This window comes from Arachis hypogaea, chromosome 18, assembly GCF_003086295.3.
Source record: "Arachis hypogaea cultivar Tifrunner chromosome 18, arahy.Tifrunner.gnm2.J5K5, whole genome shotgun sequence".
Taxonomy (NCBI): domain Eukaryota; kingdom Viridiplantae; phylum Streptophyta; class Magnoliopsida; order Fabales; family Fabaceae; genus Arachis; species Arachis hypogaea.
In genome coordinates, this window is record NC_092053.1 from 42099432 (window position 1) to 42108069 (window position 8638).

Below are 8638 nucleotides of genomic sequence, written 5' to 3' on the forward strand. Positions count from 1 at the left end.
ATTGGCTTCTATAGAAATTCAGAATCCAGATAGTGTTATTGATTCTCCGAGTTAAGTATGATGATTCTTGAACACAGCTACTTTATGAGTCTTGGTCGTGGCCCAAAGCACTCTGTTTTCCAGTATTACCACTGGATACATACATGCCACAGACACATAACTGGGTGAACCTTTTCAGATTGTGACTCAGCTTTGCTAGAGTCCCCAATTAGAGGTGTCTAGGGTTCTTAAGCACACTCTTTTTGCTTTGGATCACGACTTTAACCGCTCAGTCTCAAGTTTTCACTTGACACCTTCACGCCACAAGCACATGGTTAGGGACAGCTTGCTTTAGCCGCTTAGGCCAGGATATTATTCTTGTGGGCCCTCCTATCCACTGATTCTCAAAGCCTTGGATCCTTTTTATTTTTTTACCCTTGCCTTTTGGTTTAAAGGGCTATTGGCTTTTTCTGCTTGCTTTTTCTCTCTTTTTTTTGAATATTCACTGCTTTTTCTTGCTTCAAGAATCAATTTGATGATTTTTCAGATCTTCAACAACATTTCTCCTTTTCCATCATTCTTTCAAGAGCCAACAATTTTAACATTCATGAACAACAAATTCAAAAGACTTATGCACTGTTCAAGCATACATTCAGAAAACAAAAGCATTGCCACCACATCAAAATAATTAATCTGTTATAAAATTCAAAATTCATGCATTTCTTTTTCTTTTTCAATTAAGAACATTTTTCATTTAAGAAAGGTGATAGACTCATAGGACATTCATAACTTTAAGGCATAGATACTTAGACACTAATGATCATAAGACACAAACATAAATAGATATAAAGCATAAAAATTTGAAAAACAGGGAAATAAAGAACAAGGGGATTAAAGAACGGGTCCACCTTAGTGATGGCGGCTTGTTCTTCCTCTTGAAGATCTTATGGAGTGCTTGAGCTCCTCAATGTCTCTTCCTTGCCTATGTTGCTCCTCTCTCATGACTCTTTGGTCTTCTCTAATTTCATGGAGGAGGATGGAATGTTCTTGGTGCTCCACCCTTAGTTGTCCCATATTGGAACTCAATTCTCCTAAGAAGGTGTTGATTTGCTCCCAATAATTTTGTGGAGGAAAGTGCATCCCTTGAGGCATCTCAGGGATTTCATGACGAGGAATTTCCTCATGCTCATGTCCATGAGTGGGACCTCTTGTTTGCTCCATTCTTTTCTTAGTGATGGGCTTGTCCTCATCAATGAGGATGTCTTCCTCTATGTTAATTCCAACTGAATTACAGAGGTGACAAATGAGATGAGTGAAGGCTAACCTTGCCAAGGTAGAGGACTTGTCTGCCACCTTATAGAGTTCTTGGGATATAACCTCATAAACTTCTACTTCCTCTCCAATCATGATGCTATGAATCATGATAGCCCAGTCTATAGTAACTTCAGACCAGTTGCTAGTGGGAATGATTGAGCGTTGGATAAACTCCAATCATCCCCTAGCCACGAGCTTGAGGTCATGCCTTCTTAGTTGAACCGGCTTCCCTCTTGAATCTCTCTTCCATTGAGCATCCTCTTCACAAATGTCTATGAGGACTTGGTCTAACCTTTGATCAAAGTTGACCCTTCTAGTGTAGGGGTGTGCATCTCCTTGCATTATGGGCAAGTTGAATGCCAACCTTACATTTTCCGGACTAAAATCTAAGCATTTCTCCCGAACCATTGTAAGCCAATTCTTTGGGTCCGGGTTCACACTTTGATCATGGTTCTTGGTGATCCATGCATTGGCATAGAACTCTTGAACCATTAAAATCCCGACTTGTTGAATGGGGTTAGTAAGAACTTCCCAACCTCTCCTTCGGATCTCTGGATATTCACTCTTTTTGAGTTTGAAAGGGACCTCGGGGATCACCTTCTTCTTGGTCACAACTTCATAGAAGTGGTCTTGATGCACCCTTGAGATGAATCTCTCCATCTCCCATGACTCAGAGGTGGAAGCTTTTGCCTTCCCTTTCCTTTTTCTAGAGGTTTCTCCAGCCTTAGGTGCCATAAATGGTTATGGAAAAACAAAAAGCAACGCTTTTACCACACCAAACTTAGAAGGTTTGCTCGTCCTTGAGCAAAAGAAGAAAGAAAATAGTAGAAGAAGAAGAAATAGAGGGGATGGAGGGGGCTTTGTGATTCGGCCAAGGGGGAGAAGTAGTGTTTAGGTTGTGTGAAAATGAGGGGGTGAAGATGGGTTTATATAGGAGTGGAGAGAGGGGTCGGGTTCAGCCATTATGGGTGGGTTTGGGAGGGAAAGTGGTTTGAATTTGGATGGTGAGGTAGGTGGGGTTTTATGAAGGATGGATATGAGTGGTGAAGAGAATGGTTAGATTTGATAGGTGAGGGGTTTTTGGGGAAGAGGTAATGAGGTGATTGGTGAATGGGTGAGGAAGAGAGAGAGTGGTGGGGAAGGTGGGGATCCTGTGGGGTCCACAGATCCTGAGGTGTCAAGGATAGCTCATCGCTGCACCGAGTGGCGTGCAAAAACGCCCTTTCTGCCAATCTTGGCGTTAAACACCAGGCTGCTGCCCTTTTCTGGCGTTTAACGCCAGCTTCTTGCCTATTCCTGGCGTTAAACGCCAGTCTGGTGCCCCTTTCTGGCGCTAAACGCCCAGAATGGTGCCAGACTGGGCGTTAAACGCCCATTTGCTGCCCTTACTGGCGTTTAAACGCCAGCAAGTTTTTCCTCCAGGGTGTGCTATTTTTCATTCTGTTTTCCATTCTGTTTTTACTTTTTCAATTGATTTTGTGACTTCACATGATCATCAACCTATTGAAAACATAAAATAACAATAGAAAATAGATAAATATAACATTGGGTTGCCTCCCAACAAGCGCTTCTTTAATGTCAATAGCTTAACAGTGGGCTCTCATGGAGCCTCATAGATACTCAGAGCAATGTTGGAACCTCCCAACACCAAACTTAGAGTTTGAATGTGGGGGTTCAACACCAAACTTAAAGTTTGGTTGTGGCCTCCCAACACCAAACTTAGAGTTTGACTGTGGGGGCTCTGTTTGACTCTGTATTGAGAGAAGCTCTTCATGCTTCCTCTCCATGGTTACAGAGGGATATCCTTGAGCCTTAAACATAAGGGAGTCTTCATTCATTTGGATGATCAGTTCTCCTCTATCAACATCAATCACAGCCTTTGCTGTGGCTAGGAAGGGTCTTCGAAGGATGATGGATTTAACCATACTCTTTCCAGTCTCTAGGATTATGAAATCAGCAGGGATGTAGTGGTCTTCAACCTTTACCAAGACATCCTCTACAAGTCCATAAGCCTGTTTCCTTGAATTGTCTGCCATCTCCAGTGAGATTCTTGCAGTTTGTACCTCAAAGATCCCTACCTTCTCCATTACAGAGAGAGGCATGAGGTTTATGCTTGACCCTAGGTCACACAGAGCCTTCTCGAAGGTCATGGTGCCTATGGTACAAGGTATTGAGAACTTTCCAGGATCCTGCCTCTTTTGAGGTAATCTCTGCCTAGTCAAGTCATCCAGTTCTTTGGTGAGCAAAGGGGGTTCATCCTCCCAAGTCTCATTACCAAATAACTTGTCATTTAGCTTCATGATTGCTCCAAGGTACTTAGCAACTTGCTCTTCAGTGACATCTTCATCCTCTTCAGAGGAAGAATACTCATCAGAGCTCATGAATGGCAGAAGTAAATCCAATAGAATCTCTATGGTCTCAGTGTGAGCCTCAGATTCCCATGGTTCCTCATTTGGGAACTCATTGGAGGCCAGTGGACGTCCATTGAGGTCTTCCTCAGTGGCGATCACTGCCTCTTCCTCCTCTCCGAATTTGGCCATGTTGATGGCCTTGCACTTTCCTTTTGGATTCTCTTCTATATTGCTTGGAAGAGTACTAGGAGGGAGTTCAGTAATTTTCTTGCTCAGCTGACTCACTTGCGCCTCCAAATTTCTAATGGAGGACCTTGTTTCAGTCATGAAACTTTGAGTGGTTTTAATTAGATCAGAGACTATGGTTGCTAAGTCAGAGTGGCTCTGCTTATAATTCTCTGTCTGCTGCTGAGATGATGATGGAAAAGGCTTGCCATTGCTAAACCTGTTTCTTCCACCGTTGTTGTTGTTGAAGCCTTGTTCAGGCCTCTGTTGGTCCTTCCATGAGGGATTTGGATAATTTTTCCATGAAGAATTGTAGGTTTTTCCATAGGGTTCTCCCATGTAATTCACCTCTTCCATTGATGGGTTCTCAGGATCATAAGCTTCTTTTTCAAATGAAGAGTCCTTAGTACTGCCTGGCACTTGCATTCCAGACAGACTTTGAGAAATTATATTGACTTGCTGAGTCAATATTTTGTTCTGACCCAATATGGCATTTAGAGTATCAATCTCAAGAACTCCTTTCTTCTGATTTGTCCCATTATTCACAGGATTCCATTCAGAAGTGTACATGAATTGGTTATTTGCAACCATTTCAATGAGTTCCTGAGCTTTTGCAGGCGTCTTCTTCAGATGAAGAGATCCTCTAGCAGAGCTGTCCAATGACATCTTGGACAGTTCAGACAGACCATCATAGAAGATACCTATGATGCTCCATTCAGAAAGCATGTCAGAAGAACACTTTCTGATCAATTGTTTGTATCTTTCCCAAGCTTTATAGAGGGATTCACCTTCCTTCTGTCTGAAGGTTTGGACTTCCACTCTAAGCTTACTCAATTTTTGAGGTGGAAAGAACTTTGCCAAGAAGGCATTGACTAGCTTTTCCCAAGAGTTCAGGCTTTCTTTAGGTTGTGAGTCCAACCATATCCTAGCTCTGTCTCTTACAGCAAAAGGGAAGAGTATAAGTCTATAGACCTTAGGGTCAACCCCATTGGTCTTGACAGTGTAACAGATTTGCAAGTATTCATCTAAGAACTGATGAGGATCTTCCAATGGAAGTCCATGAAACTTGCAATTCTGTTGTATTAGAGAAACTAATTGAGGCTTAAGCTCAAAGTTGTTTGCTCCAATGGCAGGGATAGAGATGCTTCTCCCATAGAAGTCGGGAGTAGGTGCAGTAAAGTCACCCAGCACCTTCCTTGCATTGTTGGCATTGTTGTTGTTTTTGGCTGCCATATCTTCTTCTAGTTTGAAGATTTCTGTTAGGTCCTCTACAGAGAGTAGTGCTTTAGCTTCTCTTAGCTTTCGCTTCAAGGTCCTTTCAGGTTCAGGATCAGCCTCAACAAGAATGCTTTTGTCTTTGCTCCTGCTCATATGAAAGAGAAGAGAACAAGAAAGTATGGAATCCTCTATGTCATAGTATAGAGATTCTTTGAGGTGTTAGAGGAAGAGAAAAATAGAAGAAGGATGTAGAAAGAGACAAATTCGAACTTATCAAGAGAGATAGAATCCGAATTATTGATAATGGAGGAGTGTTAGTCCTTAAATAGAAGGATGTGAGAAGAGGGGAAGAATTTTCGAAAATAAAGAAAAAGATTTTGAAATAATTAAAAAAATTTTTGAAAATTTGATGAATGATTTTCGAAAATTAAGATTGGGAAAGAAATAAAGTGATTTTGAAAAAGATTTTGAAATTAGAAATAAAAAAGATATGATTGGAAATTAATTTTGAAAAAGATGTGATTAAGAAGATATGATTGAAAAGATATGGTTTTAAAAATATGTGATTGAAAAGATATGTTTGAAAAACAATTTAAAAAGATTTGATTTTTAAAATTAATGACTTGGCTAACAAGAAATTTAAAAGATATGATTCAGACATTATACCTTTCTCAACAGAAAAGGCAACATACTTGAAATGTTTGAATAAAATCATTAATTGTTAGCAAGTATTTTTGAAAATGGAAAGAAATTTATTTTGAAAAGATATGATTGAAAAGATATGATTTTGAAAAAGATTTGATTTTGAAAAATTATGAAAACTTGAAAAAAATTTGAATTAAAAACAAAATCTTCCCTCTTGTGTCATCCTGGCGTTAAACGCCCAGAATGGATACCATTCTGGGCGTTTAACGCCCAAAACTCTACCTTTCTGGGCGTTAAACGCCCAGCCAGGTACCCTGGCTGGCATTTAAACGCCAGTTTTCCTTCTTCACTGGGGCGTTTTGAATGCCCAGCTTTTTCTGTTTGATTCCTCTGCTGTATGTTCTGAATCTTCAATTCTCTGTATTATTGACTTGAAAAGACACACTTTTAAAAAAAAATTTTTGAATTTTTAATTATGAGGAATAATCAAAATGCAACTAAGATCAAATAAACAATGCATGCAAGACACCAAACTTAGAAGTTCGTATACTACTAACAAATTGAGAATGCATATGAGAAACAAGAAAACACACAAAACAAGAGAATTTAAAGATCAGAGCAAGGAAATCATCATGAACAACTTGAAGATCAATGAAGAACATAATGCATGTAATTTCCGAAAAAAATAAACACATGCAATTGACACCAAACTTAAAATTAGACACTAGACTCAAGCAAGAAACATAAAATATTTTTGATTTTAAGATTTTGTAAATTTTTTTGGTTTTTTCGAAAATTATTGGAAAAATAATGGATTCAAAATTCATAATGAGAATTCCAGGAATCATGCAATGTTAGTCTAAAGCTTCAGCAAGACATTCCATTCAAGAGCTAAATTGATGAGAATCAATCAGCTTTAGTGATGATGAAAACATCATCTAAAACTCTAGAATTCATTCTTAAGAACTTTGAAGAACAAAGTAAAATAAAATTACCTAATCTGAGCAACAAAATGAACCGTCAGTTGTCCAAACTCGAACAATCCCCGGCAACGGTGCCAAAAACTTGGTGCACAAAATTGTGATCATCAGTGGTGCCATCAACATGGTATGCACAATTGTATTCTCAACTCTTTATCACAACTTCACACAACTAACCAGCAAGTGCACTGGGTCATCCAAGTAATAAACCTTACGCGAGTAAGGGTCGATCCCACGGAGATTGTTGGTATGAAGCAAGCTATGGTCATCTTGTAAATCTCAGTCAGGCGGATTCAAATGGTTATGGAGGATGAATGATTAAAAGATAAATAAGACATAAAATAAAGATAGAGATACTCATGCAATTCATTGGTGAGAATTTCAGGTAAGCGTATGGAGATGCTTTGTCCCTTCCGTCTCTCTGCTTTCCTACTGTCTTCATCCAATCCTTCTTACTCCTTTCCATGGCAAGCTGTATGTTGGGCATCACCGTTGTCAATGGCTACAATCCCGTCCTCTCAGTGAAAATGTTCAACGCGCTCTGTCACAGCACGGCTAATCATCTGTCGGTTCTCGATCATGTCGGAATAGAATCCAATGATTCTTTTGCGTCTGTCACTAACGCACAACACTCGCGAGTTTGAAGCTCGTCACAGTCATTCAATCCTTGAATCCTACTCGGAATACCACAGACAAGCTTTAGCCTTTCCGGATTCTCAAGAATGGCCGCCAATGGATTCTAGCTTATACCAGGAAGATTCTGATTACGGAATCCAAGAGATACACATTCAAGCCTTGTTTGCATGTAGAACGGAGGTGGTTGTTAGGCACGCGTTCATAAGTGAGAATGATGATGAGAGTCACATAATCATCACATTCATCATGTTCTTGGGTGCGAATGAATATCTTAGAACAAGAATAAGCTGAATTGAATAGAAGAACAATAGTAATTGCATTGATATTCGAGGTACAGCAGAGCTCCACACCTTAATCTATGGTGTGTAGAAACTATACCATTAAAAATACATAAGAACAAGGTCTAGGCATGGCCGTGAGGCCAGCCTTCATGGTCGAAGAACTAAACGTCCAAAGATTGAAAATACAATAGCAAAAGGTCCTATTTATAGAGAACTAGTAGCCTAGGGTTTACAAAAATGAGTAAATGACGTAAATATCCACTTCTGGGCCCACTTGGTGTGTGCTTGGGCTGAGCATTGAAGCATTTTCATGTAGAGACTTTTCTTGGAGTTAAACGCCAGCTTTTGTGCCAGTTTGGGCGTTTAACTCCAGCTTTTGTGCCAGTTTGGGCGTTTTACGCCAAAACTTTTGTGCTAATTTTGAACGCTAGTTTGGGCCATCAAATCTCGAGCAAAGTATGGACTATTATATATTGCTGGAAAGCCCAGGATGTCTACTTTCCAAAGCAATTGAGAGCGCGCCAATTGGGTATGGGTAGCTACAGAAAATCTACTTCGAATGCAGGGAGGTCAGAATCCAACAGCATCTGCAGTCCTTTTTCAGCATCTGAATCAGATTTTTGCTCAGGTCCCTCAATTTCAGCCAGAAAATACCTGAAATCACAGAAAAACACATAAACTCATAGTAATGTCCAGAAAATTTAATTTTAAATAAAAACTAATAAAAATATAATAAAAACTAACTAAAACATACTAAAAACATACTAAAAACAATGCCAAAAAGCGTATAAATTATCCGCTCATCACAACACCAAACTTAAATTGTTGCTTGTCCCAAGCAACTGAAAATCAAATAAGATAAAAAAGAAGAGAATATACAATGAATTCAAAAAACATCTATGAAGATCAGTATTAATTAGATGAGCAGGGCTTTTAGCTTTTTGCCTCTGAACAGTTTTGGCATCTCACTTTATCCTTTGAAGTTCAGAATGATTGGCTTCTATAGGAA